This window comes from Falco biarmicus, chromosome 9 (genome assembly GCF_023638135.1).
Source record: "Falco biarmicus isolate bFalBia1 chromosome 9, bFalBia1.pri, whole genome shotgun sequence".
NCBI lineage: Eukaryota > Metazoa > Chordata > Aves > Falconiformes > Falconidae > Falco > Falco biarmicus.
The window spans coordinates 55,671,764-55,688,253 of record NC_079296.1 but is presented as its reverse complement, the minus strand read 5'-3'; the positions used below and the strand labels follow the sequence as shown (position 1 = coordinate 55,688,253).

General features: G+C 45.3%; 1 protein-coding gene across 10 annotated transcripts in view; it reads right to left on the bottom strand.

Moving 5' to 3' along the window:
• Positions 1-329: 329 nt before the first annotated feature.
• Positions 330-16,490, bottom strand: part of JAKMIP3 (Janus kinase and microtubule interacting protein 3) — an 89,616-nt gene continuing 73,455 nt past the window's right edge. For 9 of the 10 annotated variants that reach the window (XM_056352615.1, XM_056352616.1, XM_056352608.1 and 6 more), the window contains one exon: positions 330-2,573. The gene's annotated coding sequence lies outside the window, so the exon portion shown is untranslated. The remainder of the gene's footprint in view (positions 2,574-16,490) is intronic. The other variant, XM_056352611.1, reaches the window with a different exon arrangement.

Genomic DNA, 16,490 nt, shown 5'->3' with positions numbered 1-16,490 from the left:
ACCTGGCAGGGGGTCACAGGCTCCCGCTGCCGCCGGCACAGCTTCGGCCACTGGTCCCGACCAGGTGGGCATGATCCCACCCGCAATCCAGCGATGCGGAAACGAGCAAATTTCCCATTCAGCTCAGTAGGAGGTAAGTTGTGTTGCTGCAAGAATATTTTTTTAAGTTCATGATTTAATCAATCTTTCAGGTAGAACTAAAAAAATGGTTAAAAACCTACTGCACGGTATTAAAAAAAAAAAAGAGCCAAGTTTCTGGACTAATCAAAGCCCTATGTTTTGCAACCGGGGAAAAGAACCAAAGCCATCGATCTGATTTGAAGGTTTAAAACAGATCTTTTTATTAAAAGTTTACAATAATTTATGTATTTTACAAATGAATAGAAAGTCTCTTGATATATATCATATGAATCACAATACAAAAATATGTGTAAAATTCTGGAATTGATCAATCCAGCCCTATTTTAGGCCTGTCAATTACTGTTTCAGCACTGAACCAAACATGATGTTTTTAGGATGTGGTGGCTGGGATTGTATTAGAGAACATGGGTCACGGCACACTGGCCATGGGGGAAAAATAACCAAACCCCCAAACATTTTCTCTGGTTCTCATTTTGCATAAGTTTACAGTAGTTCCTTTGTATAAAATGTACAATATGTAAGTACAGGGTTTCATACACATATTCACAATATGATTTCCTGAGTCTAAACTAAATTCGTTCCCGTGCTAATGCACGCTGCCCATCGCGAGGTGGTGGCGGTGGCATTGGGGACGCAAAGGGAGCTGGCACCGGCCCCCCCAGGAACTGTCGGGCATGTTTATCACTTCACAGTCCAGCGTTTTGTTCGCAAGCCGCATAAGGCACTCAAGGATACACCGAAGGCTACGGATACTACTAGAGCAGAGTACTTCACAGGTCAGCCACAGTCCTCCGCCAGCGTGACAAGGAGCATGGGCCTGTGATGCCCCACGTGGGGCTGGTGACCGCGCAAGCTGCGGTTCCGATGGATTTCGGATTAGATGCGCCTCGGCACAGGTGGCAGCCGGCCCGTGCCAGGCCTGGGCACCCAGGCAGGCAGCGTGCGAGCCACTCCGGTGCTCCTGCAGAGACTGCCTGCCGCAGCTAACGTATACATCAGCGATGCACCTGGTGAGATGCTCAGTTTATCTGGCCCTCTTCTCTTGCTGTTATTTGAAGGACATCTGGGGGATTTATAAAAGGTGCTTATGGATGAGAAACTGGAGTGGTTGGCAGCCCCTGCCTTGCGGCCGCTTGCCTCAAAAGCCTGCTCGCCAGCCAGAGAACAGCTGAGGATCCCTCCCCGGGCTGCAAACTCCACCTTTCTGCTGCTGTTCTGCACCAAGACTGAGGGTCTGCAGGAAAAAGCCCTGGATTAGGGTAATGCACCCCCCTGCCATGGTCCTGTGGCTCTGAGACCATGTTTTTAAAAGATGCGCAAGACCCGTAGGCGAGACGACAGCAAACGAGATCTCTGACAGAGCTCATCTCAGGGATGGAGAGGGTGGCGCGTCTCAGGAGTGGCTCCATGCCACGGTCAAGGACTCACTGCACAAAGTCATCGTACAAAACCCCAGTGGGATCAAATGCAGAGTGACTGAAAATTGAGTGAAAACCCTTATGCTAAAATTAAGGAACACATCTATGTAAATTTCCTGTCTGCATTTATAAGAAAGGAACAGTTTTGAAAACATTACTTGAACCATTTTTTTCTTTCCTATGTACATATCTTTTTACATATAAATATTAACATATATATAAGCATAATCCTTTATTTACACATATACCTGTCCTGTACAGTTGGCTTTTTAATTAAAAAAAAAAAAAAAGCATGATGAAGAAAGTCTAAGTAATGGGAAAATGGACCTGAAATTCTAGACACATGTGCATGACATGCAAAAGCACAGCCTGAGTAAGCAGCGATGAAATGGAGCCAGGCCACTGCCCAACGCATGGGCTGCCCCTGTTGCCAGCCCCGGCAGCGCACCCTGAGCAGCTGCCGTGCCCCCGCAACCCTGGGCAGCAGCGCTGCACCCCCCCGCCTGCCAGGGAAGGTGCCCTGCGAGGGGCCGGCACGTCACCTCCCTGCGGAGCTCCGCAGTGCCTTGGGCTGCGGGCAGGTGCCTCAACCACTGCTTGCAGCTCTTCGAAGTACAAAAAACATTCTAAGACATTAAGGAGAACTCAGAGTGGACACATGTTTGAAGCATGAAATGCAGAAGTAAAAATGGGGCTTATCAATGTAACCACAGCACTGGTATTTGTATCTGGTAGAACTGGAATTTGTTAAATTGCTTTTGTAATATACACTGACATCAAAATCCACAACCTTTGACTTAAAATGTCGTATTACTTCAGTACAAATATAACACTTTTCTGAACAATTCATTTTCTTACATTTTTGTAGTTTAGCTCCCTTTGCTGTTTACACTGTCTGGTTTAAAACAGGTGATTGATGTACAAGTATCCGGAGAGTTTCTAGAATTTCGGTATCAAGGTATTTTCTTCATAGCTTTATAAACTCAACACAAGTTTTGGAAGCGGTGCAGGTACCTACAGAATAAAATAAATATAAGGATCAATCACAGCTGGGTTCTCTTTCCAACACACGATTTTTAGTCTCAAGCACTGCAACATTTCCATTTCACGGGCTTTGCTACGTTGGGTTAAGTAGCTCTCAGTGAAGTTTGCAGTTGGAGCAGGCTTATCCAATTGCTGGTTTTTCTCAGGAAAAAAAAAAAAGATAATTTATTAAATGTTAAGCATACTGTTTTCTATAGGCTGTATCACAGATTGTGTTATTCATTTTTCTTAAGCAATACTCCCCTAGTAGTTTTCAGGTAACACTCAGAACGTGATGATGATGATGATGATGATGAATGATGAATTTAAAGTTTGCCCTGTCTAGCTTCACACAGATTCTGAGGTTGTCTTTCCTGAACACCACCTCCCCCTGCATCCACATCCCTCCTCTTTGGAGCGTCCTGTGGGAGCAAGTGAATTCCCGGGACGTGTGAAGTGCTGTGGATCGGGATGCTGAAAAAGAGCAAGAGTGTGAGCAGTGACCGGCAGCGTGCTGAGACACTGCCACTTCTGCATTAAAGTCAGTAAATAGCAATCAGAGCAATGAGATGATTTGTTTGATAATTATCATTTACAAGGAGTGGTACAGATTATTCTCCTATCAGAAATCAAAGGAAAGAAAGGCTTAAGACAAGTCTAGCTGATTTTCTGAGCTGACAGCGTGCTGGGAAAGAGCTGGTGAAGGCTGCCTAAGCTGGGGGCAGGACATGCCCTCCAAGCAGAAACGAATCCCCGCCACCCCCACCCCCCCAGCACCCCCCTCCCCTGCTTTCCAAACCCGGGACTCAGTGGCCATCCTGTATGGGTACACATCTTTGCAGGGCGCCAGGACAGCAGCAGATGACATCAGAGAGATACCACAGCAGTGTAAGCTGCTTCAGCAACAGTTGGTACCTACTGATAGTAGTACGTCGGTATAATGGACAGAAGAAGGAGCTGTGTCATGGAGAGGACATGACATTAATAACCCGTGGAGCTAAATTCGACCTCCCCAAGTGAGGAGAGATGGCACAAGAGGCCATCGTGCCCTAAGGTGGGACGGGCGGCTGCCTGCGCAGCTCTGCCCCTCCGTGCGCTCCATCCTCGGACATTCCTCATCACTTTTGAGAACGTTCCTCATTGCTTTCTGTTTCACATGCGGACATGGCCAGCAGGAGTTTCTGGGGCAAATGCATGGAAAGCAGAATAGTTCAGCCAATGCCTAGAGGAAGAGGCACCCCCGTCCCCTGTCCCTTCTCCCCCCAAAGCTCAGCAGTAGGTGCACTGAAGCCCCCTCCCCAGCACAGCCCCCCTGCACTGTGCGCCCCAGCGGCCTCGAGACAGGGGCTACACTGTCTCGAGTGGGAGATGAAACCTCAAGAATTTGAATAAGTGATTCCTAAAAAGCCATGGAACTCAGAGAAATCAAGAGTAAGTGACACCGAATTTTAAAGACGCCACTTCGTTTTACGTGTATGTCACTTCAAGCAGCAGCCAGGTAGGCAGCGCCGGGGCAGGGCTGGGAAGTCACAATGAGTTTCCGTGAAGGCAAACGGTGGTGCTATGCACTCGCTGGGGATCACGTCCACTGCCATTTCAAATGTCACTTAAATACTGTCTGGAGGACTGACATTTGCTTATTTTAAAAGGGACACAGTTAAAATTGTCTCACCATGCAGTCTTCTGCCAAAGAGGTTTTTTTGTGGGTTTGTGTTTTTGTTTTGTTTTTTTTTCCCCCAGAAAGCTGTAAGAATGGGACAAATGAAGCATTTAGAAAATGGTAATGGATGGAGCTGTAATATTTGTGCACCTGAGCGTTCACTGCTTGTGAAAAACTGCAGCTTCACTGACACAGAGCAATCCAGAAATGCAATTCATCAAAGATTATGGATAAAAGCTCATGTGGAGGAGGAATGATTGTCTTCATTTGCCTGTTACTATTACGCACAGCCTCTTTCCAAGGCTGCAATGCAAGGAGATATATAAGTTTATAGTGCTAAGGGGATTTGCTGGGAGTTTGCTTAAAACACACCACCCTGAGCTGTAAATCCTATTTCACATGCTCTTGCCTGTCACATGCCCCTGGTAGGAAGCGAGGAGGCTGCTGGTTACGGATGAGACCATTGCCAGTGATGCTCAGCAGATGGGCCATCTGCCCTCGCGGCCAACACTGACCCACGCATTAGCAGCACGAGCGACCATACGGCTGAGGGAGACAGGCAGTGTTAGCCTGGGACACGCATCTCTCACGATTGCTGGGGGAAATATAAGAAATGTTCTGGGAATAACAAAAAGGCAACTAAAACACAAAGGCAGCAATTGAATTTGCTAAGTTAATACTTTGCAACATATCACTCTCCATACATTAAGCAGAGTTAATAATCAGTTGAAACACGGCTGCAAGTTTTAGATTAGCTGAAAATGTGAAATATTTGCTTAAGCACCCTAACAAAGTACAGTGAATGTCACCAGGAGGTGTGCTTCACAGCGTGCCCACTATCCCAGCTGGTCACCTTGGTGGCTTTCTTGCTGTAAAGGCTGCAGACACAGCGAATTTGGGGACTGAAATAGTCCTGTCCAGCTGAGAGGTGTTCTGCTTCAGGCTGAATTGCCAGGAATTAGAAGGGTGAATGCGAGATGGTGGCTTCAGTCCCCAGCACCTCTCTGCTGAATGCCTTTTGTGAGCCTGGGCTCATCCTGGTGCTTGCCCCAGCACTGCTGGTCCTTTGGGCACCCTGGGCACTGTGGGGAGGGCAAAGGATGCTGGAGGGATCTGTGGGCCGGATCCCCTCCTCACCCGGGAAACCACAAGCTTTGTCACTTGTATGTGCAAATGCAAATTCTCTCCTGTCTTCTCACTTATCATCCATGCTGAGAATGAAAAGGTGCAATTTCATTTCCGTGTTAAGAAAAATGGGCTAGGCTTGGCTTCCTCTTTATTTCCCCCTTCCTCACCCACTTGGATCCACATGCGTGAATTTATGGCATATTCAACCCCTCTTCTTATAAATGCAGATAACCCATTGCCATTTACTGCGTGGGGGGGAGGAGGTCATAGAAAACAGGAAAATGAGAAATCATGAGCAGAATGAAATATAGAAGGGTTTATTTAACCATTTCATATACGAGGGGAAAAAAAGTGGCCATTTAGTTCAAACAGGTTCCACAGAAAGGTAACTTTTTGTGTCAGGGAAGAGGATGGGGCAGGTCCCTGGTGAAGAAGAAGGGAGGACCTCTCTTTTTTCTTTTCCTTTTTTTTCTTCTTTTTCTGGTGAGAAAGAGGGAACTGTCTGCTAGTTGCAATTAAGTTACGGTGATTTGCAGTAGCTAAAGATCAGGCTAATAATACTTATGGATCTTTCAATACTTACACAAATTACAGCTGCAACTACAACTTGGAAAGGAGTGCGCCTTATTTTTTAAGACATCATTTTTTGCTAATACCTGACTGTGTGAGCCAGATGAGCAGCCAAAGACCACTTCTGCAATTTCCCTACGTTAATTCTCTACTGAGTGAAAAGTCTGCAAAAATTCAGAGGCTTCTACAGGAAGAAATACAAACTCCATTGTACCGTTTGCCCACACTGTCCACCCATGAGCGCAGCAGCTCCTGTGAGTAACCAGCACTCACAGCTTCCACATTCTCCCTTTATGTCAAAGCTTGATCTGATGCTGCCTGACTCCTGCAGAGCCCAAGAGAGCCTGATCCTAACCTGCTGGGCCCCCGGAGCCCCCGCTCCCCCCGTCCTGTCCCTGCCCAGGCCCTTTGCCCCCCGGCCAGCTGCCAGCCCAGCCGTGCACACCAGGCAGTAGGGCTGACTGCACTTACAACCACTTTCAAATGGCTTTTGAGGAGCGAGTATCAGTTACTAGCTCTAAGAATCTCAGTAATCAGCAGTCATTTACTGTCTGCTTAATTTGTTACTAAATTCTGAATTTTTACTTTGATTTTGGCATTTAAGAATTAACAGCACTTTTTTTACAAGGCATCCCAGTGACTGTACCTATGGTGTATTTTGTTCCTGACCGTACTGATTTGGAAACTTCTAGGCTTTTACCCCGCCCCCTCTAAAATAGTAAAATATACCAACTGAAGGAAAATTACTCAACATTATCCATTGATGTTGATAAATCTTGTGAACATACGCTGTGCAGAAGAACTATTCATGAGCATGAAAGCACTTCACTTCATAAATATTTATAGGCCTGGGATCTGAAATACTGCTCCTGGGGCCCCAGGGCCCCTGAGGCTTTTCAGCTGGGAGCGGGCGCAGGGCTGGGGTGGGCCAGGGGTTTCAGGCGCTGCCTCTCCAACACGAGCTGCCCGCCGAGCCCGGGCCTAGGTGGGAGCGTGGAGCCTTCCCCTCCCATCACCGCTCTGCTGGGAACCTGGCTAACCAGGGTAACAGCCAGCACGTCGGATTTTTAAGAGTTTCTGTACACTTTTCTTCACAGTTTTATACTGTAAAGGGACCGACGTGTTGGGCAAAGCTGGGTTTCTGGCATCAGCATCGCGGGAGGTGGAAGCGCAGAATGGCCTTAATGGAGACAGGGGGAAACCTGGCACAGGTACACTATAAAGTACCTCTGCTACAGGACAAAATAGCGCTGATCCTTTGATGCTTAATAGCATGGTTTTAAAAAGCTGTTTCCTTCCATTACAAACTATTTATTAGTGATAACATCTTTTGGAAATAAACTAGATACTACTAATTTTACACACACACACACATCTACTTATGCATATAGAAGAAGTCCAGCATTTTCTTTACCTTTGCAGCAGTGTGTAACAGAGAACGAGAAGAAGATTTATAATTAAAACTATCTGATGACATCTCTAGTTGATGATCTCCTAAGAAAAAAATTAACTCTATCCTAGCCGAAACCAGGACAGACTCCTGTACCATCCAAAAAGCAGCATGTGACAGCATGGTCTGGGCTCTCATGCTCCCACCAGAGCAGGTGGCTTTAGAACAACAGCTGATTCTGCACCAAACCCTATTTGTTTTGCCCTTTAGAAACCCGGTTTACCTTAATTGCTGGTATCACCCCCTAACTATTGAGGGTAAATCGTGCGTATGAGTGAATTTATAATACACTTACATATACTTTGCATGTAATCGATAAGTGATGCTAGAATGCTTTTTAAAAAGACAGATCTATTAGAAGACAGTCATTATGGTATCAGAAAATATGGTACAGTACCTATAAAATGTATTTGCATGTTGTGTTATATATAAAATACTGAATTGTATTGCTATTTGTTACATACCCAGAAAACATAAATAGCATCAATATTTTTACCAACTAAAGAAAATAATTTAAAATAATTGTCTTCTATATTTGCAATAATGTGGATTTTAAAAACCTTGTTAGCACTTAACCCTTACAGAAACCTCTATTTGTAATGTATAAGCAGTAAGTTTATGGCTGGAATCCCTTATGTGGCACATGCATCTACCTGTGCCGCGAAAGGGCTGAAGGCGCCCATGAGGAAATAAAGCCCTTAGCTGGGAGTGTCTCCACAGGAAGCTGGGGATTGGGAATTTAAGATTTGGGGGACTCCTGTGACAACTGCAGACAATGAAGCCATTCAGCTCTACTCAGCCCAGGCAAATAGTAAGGGATTTTTTGTACTTTCAAAATTAATCTGCAAAAAATGGAGCCTTTTGATGGGAGAAATAGGCAATGGCAGAGTTAAGTGCACCAACCACGGCAGCTGGGGCAGGGCACAGCCCAGGCCTGGGGCTCAGTTCAAGCATCCATCCCCATCCGGACCCCTGCACAAGCAGGTATGGCAGTGGTCCCTTCTGCTGTGTTAGAAAAACATGCCCCACTGCTAAATTCATGGCCAAGTCTTCTGTAGTGTTTGAAAATCATTATTACACAACACAGTAGGGAATAAACCCATCCTGGTTCACCTATTCTATACCACCTCAGCTCTGAAGGGCAATGGAAACAAGTAATTGAAACAGCTCTGAAAGACAGAAAGGTAATAAAACATTACAATCTGTCAAGAACCTGGTTACTCACAAACATTTATTTCTTGCTGCAGATCACCAGGTTACAGATAAGAGATCATCAGCAGCATTAATACGTGACATTTAAAAAGGAAGGGCTTCAAAGCAGTGGGGAACCCAGTCAAGCTGTAAATGCGGTGCTAATGCAGAAAATGCAGGCTGACACCCTGACTGTAACTCGGGCTGCTCCTGAGGGAAAGGCAGCCCAAGGGTGAGAGTTCAGGGCAAGACGTCAGACCCGATCTCAGCCCTGACGAGGAACTCGTAGGTCCTCCGGGTTGAAGGCAGCTGCTAAATCGTACTGAAACATCCATTGGTCCCTTTCCTAGATGACCTTTTCAAGGCATTTTTTAGGAAACATAGCTACAATTAACACTCTTAGAAATCTGTTAAATTATAAATTTACAGCCTTTAGGATTCTACAGTCACTCTCTTGATACAATTAGAATAGGCTGGAAAGGTTGATTTGATTTGACGATGTGTGAGTATTTTACAGTCCCCTTACCTTCAAGATCATCACAGCATTGCTAACACATGCTGGTATTTCCTTGACAGCCGTTCTGACACTCATTTCATCAATTTATTGTATCCCTAGAGTGTGTTCTTGTTTATAACATGAAGGAAACTGGCCATTGTGGAAATCTGTCTTTAGAAAAAGCCATTGACAGAACAAAATTTCCTACATCTGCCTCTACAGATCTGCATAAGGCCATTAAGCTGTTAGTTCCTTGGATGCCTACTCCTTTCCTGGGGGAGGTTTATCTGGGATTTCCAATGACCTAGAAGTCATTGGTGTGTATCAGGCCCACTGCATACATGTGCTGAAGACCACCTGCACGCACGCAGCAGATGCAGTGGGCTTGGGATGCGCAGGACTGGAGGCATGCTCGTAGGTACTCTGCGGGGATTAGGGCTGGCCTTGCAAGCTGGACACAACATGCATGTGAAGGGCGCCCTCACACTTGTGCCACTGTGGAGCAGATGAGAGATGCAAGGAGACATCCTGCTCCCCTGGATTCAGCAGAAAAATTCTGTTTGATTTTAGTGGTGCACAGGAACACCGAAACCCTACAAACAGCAGGAGGATACAGAGCGCAATCCCACGTACACGCAGCCACCCCTACATTAAGCTCTCCAGCACGGCCAGTCTGAAGCTATCCCATGCCTGATCCACCTTCAGGCCAGCACCCCGAGAACCCCAAATCCGCAGGCAGTGGAATTAGCCACTGCAAGGTTTTCCACCCAGGAGTCAGTCTGACCTACAAAATCTGTCTTACACTTGTATTACATTCGGACAGTGTCTCCAGAAGAGCACACCAGGACCTGCAGCTCAATTAACGAAGGCAGGTTGTCCATTACGCTTTTCTGTGTGTGTTCTCTTGTGACTGTTCATATTGCTGACCTCCCGCTGCCACCTGCCCAGCACAGCCGAATCTCTGTCTCTCCCAGCCACTTGCCTCTTCTCTTACCATCTGTAGGAATTAGTAACGTAATGGGAATTTGACATAATTACTTGGTTTGGGGCTGGGCAGGCAGGCACATTGTGTTTCGGTGTCCTTATGACACCAGATTCAAACCAGAAAAATAGAAGTTTAAGACTTGATGACACAACATCCTAGTAGCTAGTAATGCTGAATAAATCAAATATTCATTATTCTCACCTTATCTAACCATAAATCTTCAGAATTGTGACTCTTCCCGATACATCTCAAAACAAAATCTTCACAATAGATTTTTATGCTTCTATACATGCATATTAAAATAGCATTGGAAAGGATACATAACATCCATGATATCAGAGAATCACAGAATATTTCCAGTTGGAAGGAACCCATAAGGATCAGGCTCGTTACCTGAAATCTTACGAATAAAGAGCATGAATTTACAAAAAATTGTACCTCAGCATTGTGAACTAGTCATAAAAAATTAAGTCTGATCTAGCTTTAAGTGGTTTGTTGTGCATCTTGGCTCTCTATGAGAAGTGAAAGGCTGAGGTCCCTGACAGGGACCAAGAAAAGGTTTCTGATAATTGATGCTAGAGTATGCTCAAAAACATTCTTTTTCTTCCTTTGCTATTACATATTAGTATAACAACTTCTCCAAAGGTTTTGACTGCTGCAAGCCTTGCAAATTAATGCTATGTGTATAAAAACGTATTTGTATATATATGTAGGGCTTGTGTACACAAACATATTAATTTACAAATATACTGCATTTTTTTTAAAAAAAGTTTGCTTTATAATAGATTTTGCAGCTAATTAATTCTTCAGGCTAATACTGAGTTTGGTACATTACAAAAACATGTGTCCTTATTATTTACAAGAACTCAGCAAGAATAAAATTAAGGGGAAGAACACTTCAGACTTAATGACAACTGAACCTGCTATGCCTGGGAGTACTTTGGAATATTAATGACTAATGAATGATTATCTTTAAAAACAGCTCTGTGGACCAGACTTTTACAGTTCTGCACCGAGTTGTGCTGAATATGTATTTTGATTATAATTACTGATTTGTTGTTTTTACCGAAGAAAAACCCTGCATTGCTGGTAAGATACAAACGTGAAACAACCGGTCACTGTGGCACGTGTCTGGCCTGTGAGGCATGCCTGGAAATGGTCGGTTTACACAGAAAGGTCTCGGTGGGGATTTCCTCCAAACTCTGGGCTCTGCTGGGAGCATGCCTGCAGTTTTCTTTGAGACAGACGTGGGGTGGGAGCTCCTGAGGGCGAAGCTGGCAGGACACAGAATTGCTGTGGCTGCTGTGCACAAATCTACAGGATGTTTACACTCTGAGAAAGCTCTTTGACACCTGTATGAATTATGCTGTGTGTCAGATACCCCTACAACAAAACAGGAACCTGGGCTTCTTGATTGTAGAGAGGATAAAGAATTATCCCAGGTACTAACCTGTCTGGGAAGCACAATGGAAACTTACTGCCATAATAAAACAGATGGTCTGCTTAGAAGGGAAATCTCAGCAGGTCTCCTTCAAATTGTTTTCCTACTCTGATTTTCTATTCCTACTAGTAAAAAAGTAAATAGCAGCCTCTTCATAAACTGAGACCTCTCCATGATGAAAGAGCTTTCCCAGACGTGCCTCAGACCTGCACTGCGCTGAGACTGTCCTTAAGCACCAGCGCTGCTGTTATTCCTGCCTGAGGACCTCCATCTCACCTCATCTCATCTGTAAATTCAGACTGACGTTGTCATTCCTATGCACTTCAGTTTGTAACAAGCCCTGAAATGTTAAAGCAGAAATACTGTGCAACGAGACGACCTATGCTTTTGTATCAATAGACAATTATTCATCTGCCAGAAATCCCCTTATTATTACTGAGCCAAATTCTACTATTTAATGAAATCAAGAAAGTTTCACAAAATTTATAGCGTAGTAAAAACGAGCAGGCTTTGAGTAATTTCCTCTGTAACTTCCCAGGAATGCTGTTTGCTCAATTGGATCTTCCTGATGGCTTGAATTTCCCCCACGCAGTTCACTTTAAACAAAATGTTTTGGGTTACCCTGCACAGCAAAGATGTGCCAATTAGTATTCTAATAATGTAGCTCATTAGCCTTATCTCTGTACCCCTGTGAAGAAAGCCATTTACAGCCCCTTTCAAAATGCAAGAATATATATATACACAGAAGGCAGCTGATGAAACATTGCAGGGAAATTCAAGCTCCAGTAAACTCATCATCTCCCCCATGGATCATTTCTGCTGATCTTAAAAAAAACCCCAACCTCTTCTGACAACTAAAATACACCAATAAAAAAGAAGAACTTGATTGTGGAATCAATATACAAAGTAATTGAAAGAAAGGTAATTATCTACCAAACAAACAGGTTCCCATGGGCAGATCCAGCACTAGTGCAGAATAAGTGTCCCCACTGGGAGCTTGGCAGGCATTCCCTGGGGGAAGTGCCACCCGCCCTACGGCATCGCACACTCACACATACTATCCACAGCAAAATAAAATATAAAGCTCTGAACATTTGAAATTGGTATTTCTAATTGCTGCCTACAGTAGGAAATACATTGCATGTTCTTAATTGAAAATGTTAAGGCCACTTCTAAAAAGAATTTGCGCTGATGTAAGAAACACAAGGGCTGGAGGATCTGAAAATAGATGGGTTACTGTCCGAGCTGCTTGTCCGTGATGGTCAGCACCACTGACCGTTCTGGGGGGAGAGGCATCTCCCCACGCTCCTGGAGCACATGCCGCTCCGCAGGCGCCAGTCAAACACAGTAACCCTCTTTTAGACAAAGGTCTTCTCTTCACCCTTCTATTGGTGAAAAAAATGTAAATAAACCTCTTTTAATATTAATATTTTCAATGCTTTCATTAAGATTGAAGCAATTAAGATTGTAATTATAGTACTATCTTCGATTACCAACAGGAAACCTTTACAGTCACGAATCAAACTGGATCACCACCCAGATGTGATCCTTCTTCACGGAGGGAATATTTCTTTGTAGGGGTGAGCACAGCACCTGTTTTGGTCATTCTAATTTTACCTGTGTCAGTCTTCAGTCCAGGATCACATGAGTTAATACCTCATGTGTATTTACCAGAAGGAATTTAGTCACAAAAGATATTGTGTGATAGTGATGGCCAACTACTCCTTTTCCTCAGATGTGCACATTTACGGACTCCTTCAGGGACCAGTCTCCAAATTCTCCATTTTACGTATGTGTACACACATGCACACACACACAGAGTATATAATATTTGAAAAATTTTTTAGCTATAACGAGAATAATTGCATCGATACACTGGAAACCACTATCTAACAGCCTGCTCTGTGTCTGGGACAGTTTTTCTTACTAGAACTGCTATTTCCAGCAAGAGCAGAGGGATTATGGCCCACACCGCACAACCCCTGCTAATTTCTGCTACAAAGCGCTGCCCACCCTGACGACGGAGAAACGCAGTCTGTGACACCCTGGGGCTTGGTAGAGTTGGCTGTGGGCAACAGTGTTGTGCTGAAGCTCTTCCTTCGTGTTTATTTAAGTTCCAGGCAGGGCCCAGGGTGAACAGGGCTTTGGGTCTGTTTGTTTCTCTGTCCCCCCAAAGCAAAGGCACTGCAGGAGGCACAGGGAAGGACCAAAATTCCCTCTTTCAGGGGCATGGTTCCCTGCCGGGTTGGGGAAGCAGGACACATCCCCATGACTTCCCATGCTGCAGTTCCCTCTCCCCAGCGCTGCACCAGTGGCCCCAGGGGCCTTTGGGACCATGGTGGCGTCTCCCGAGAGATCGGGGGAATGGTATGGTCAGTAGCCATCTCCTGGGGCAGTGGGTGGGATGGGGCCATGGGTCAGAGGGGTGTGCACACCTCGTGGGGGTGAGGTGAGCAGGACAGGAAGATGGTAGACAGGAAAAAAACAGAGAACAGGGAAAATTATCTTCTGAAACCCAATAGCATCATGTCCTGAACAATTCCAACCTGAGGGACAGGTTTCCTTCTGATGATATTCGGGACTTGCACCTGAAGCCCAAAGGCCTTTTGGCCAGACCTATGAAATGTGAGTCTAATGCTGGGATGTAATTCCCAACATTCATTTAGGATTTGACAGAATGTATGCTTAGACACGTGCCGCTGAATTCCTAAAGTCTGTGCGTTTCAAGTCCAAGCTTCTGCATCAAGGACAGGTTTTCCTTACGCAAACCTGGGCTTCAGTACGTTTCAAATGTTATTTCTTTTGAATAAGCAAATATTAAATAGAGTTATAATAAATGTTGGGGTTTTAATTAAATTAAGATAATTGGGGAAAATTTTTTGGATGCTTAAGCCTCTTGTATAAATCAGGAAAAATTTCTCTTAGTTTAATTGACAGCTTATTTGGAAATACACAAGCGCTATCCCTGGGAGTCTCCAATCTCTGGTATAACTCAAACACGCACTAAAAACTAACGAAGATAACTGCCTACAACTTCCTAACACTGCTTAAAACCACAAAATCATACAATCATAGAGGGGTTTGGGCTGGGAAGGACCTTAAAGATCATCTAGCTGCAGCCCAGCAGCTGGACCCTTTAGTTTCCCTTTGCCTGCAGCACCCTCCAGTGGGGACCCTACCGCTCCGCTCCCCCGCGGCCCGACCCACCCGGACCCCGGGCCCCCGGACCCCCTCCCCGCCCAGCGCGGCGACCCCCGCTCCGGCTGCCCTGGGCTCCAGCTGCCCTGCTGCGCTTGATCCTGCAGGGCATAAATTACACTTTCATGAAACACTTGAAACGGCAGCTTTCTGTGTGCCTGCAGGTCCACGTGTATTTATACAAACATACAACTTTTTAAATAATATATTGTATTATTAAAATTATTTTTAAAAATTTATTAAATTTTATTTATGGGGTTGTCAAACCTAGAGAGTCTGTTTTTCTTAAAAAAATAATAAAATATTAAAGTTATATAAAATTATAATAAAATAATAATCAAAATGTTATTACAGGTATGCTGAAAAATTAAGCAGCTGTAAACTAAGAAAAGCTGGACAAAGGCACCTACTGAGCCTCTGGCCTCCTGTGCCAGTGTTGCCTCCTGCCCTCGCTGCCCCAGCACCCTGTGTCGCTTGCAGCCTGTGTCTCTTGCTGAACACTTCTCCGTTCCTCTCCCATTGCCCCAGAGCATGTCCCAGCACGTGCTGGACTGCACCGAGCATCCTGCTGGGAAAGGCTGGGGCTGCTCCGCACCAGCTCCCACCCACCGCATCAGCCCTCTGCGGTAGCTGGGATATCGTGCCATGCTGCGATTCCCCCTGCGCTTGAGTCCTGCTGAAACACAGACCTGTAGGCATGTTAAAGGGTATAATGATGGTGTTACCCTGAATGCCTCTAATAATAAGCTCACATTAAGATATATAAACTCAAACTCTATAGGTTTGCCAACTCCATGCGTAAGCACGTTATTTTTACTTTATCAAGTGTTTGAAATGCTTCCATGAAGCCAGGTGGAACAGGCTGAGAGCCAGCGCCAATCACCCTCCTGCTGGCGCTCCCAAATGCCTCCCGTGGTGCACAGCCATCAAGCCATGACACGCAGCCACGCAGACGAGCCATGACGTGCAGCCACGCTGGTGAGCCATGACATGCAGCCTCACCGAGCTGCACACTGTGCCCCGCAGCCCAGGCTTGGGGCTCTCCCACCCACCTCTTCAAAGCCACCCAGCTGGTGCATGCGGGGCTCTGGCTGGAGGCAAAACTCCCTGTTGGGTCACTATTTGACCTGCTCAGGAACAGGCTGGGGTGCTGGAGGAAGCTGGCAGTGGTGCTGTGGCCTGGAAGGCCATGGGATCTCCTCATTTTTCACTTAATGGAGATCAATGTTTCTTGTTCAAAGCACATTCTTAGTGAGAAACCCAACATTTACTTGAAATCTAACTTCCTGTTGAGAAGTTGTTGTTTCAACAGACATTTCGGAAAGCCCTAATCACAATCCAAAGCATTTTTATTTCCCTTTTGACTGCATTAAGGTTCTTTTTTGGGTTACTAAATGCATAGATCTCATTGATCTTACCACCCAGGAAACGCCAGCCCCTTGGGGACACTGTGACACTGACAGGCAAAAAGGGTTTGAGCCACTCTCTGAAAACTAGAGCACTGAGCTGCACAACTGCCAGTTCTGGGGAAGAGCATGCATCGCCGAACCGAACCCTGAGCATGGTTACCTCGGTGAGCACCACGTCAGACACATAATTTCCAAGGCTTCCTGTGTGCATCCCTCTCTACCTAAACATCCTGTGTCCAATTGCTTTTAAAAGCAGTAATCTTATCTGGAGCAGCAAATCAATAACCTGCAGCCAAACACCGTAACATCCGAGAGGTGCTCTAGAAGTTCTGCTTAGAAAAAGCATTTGGGGCAGGGGAAGGAAAACTGATAGGATGAAG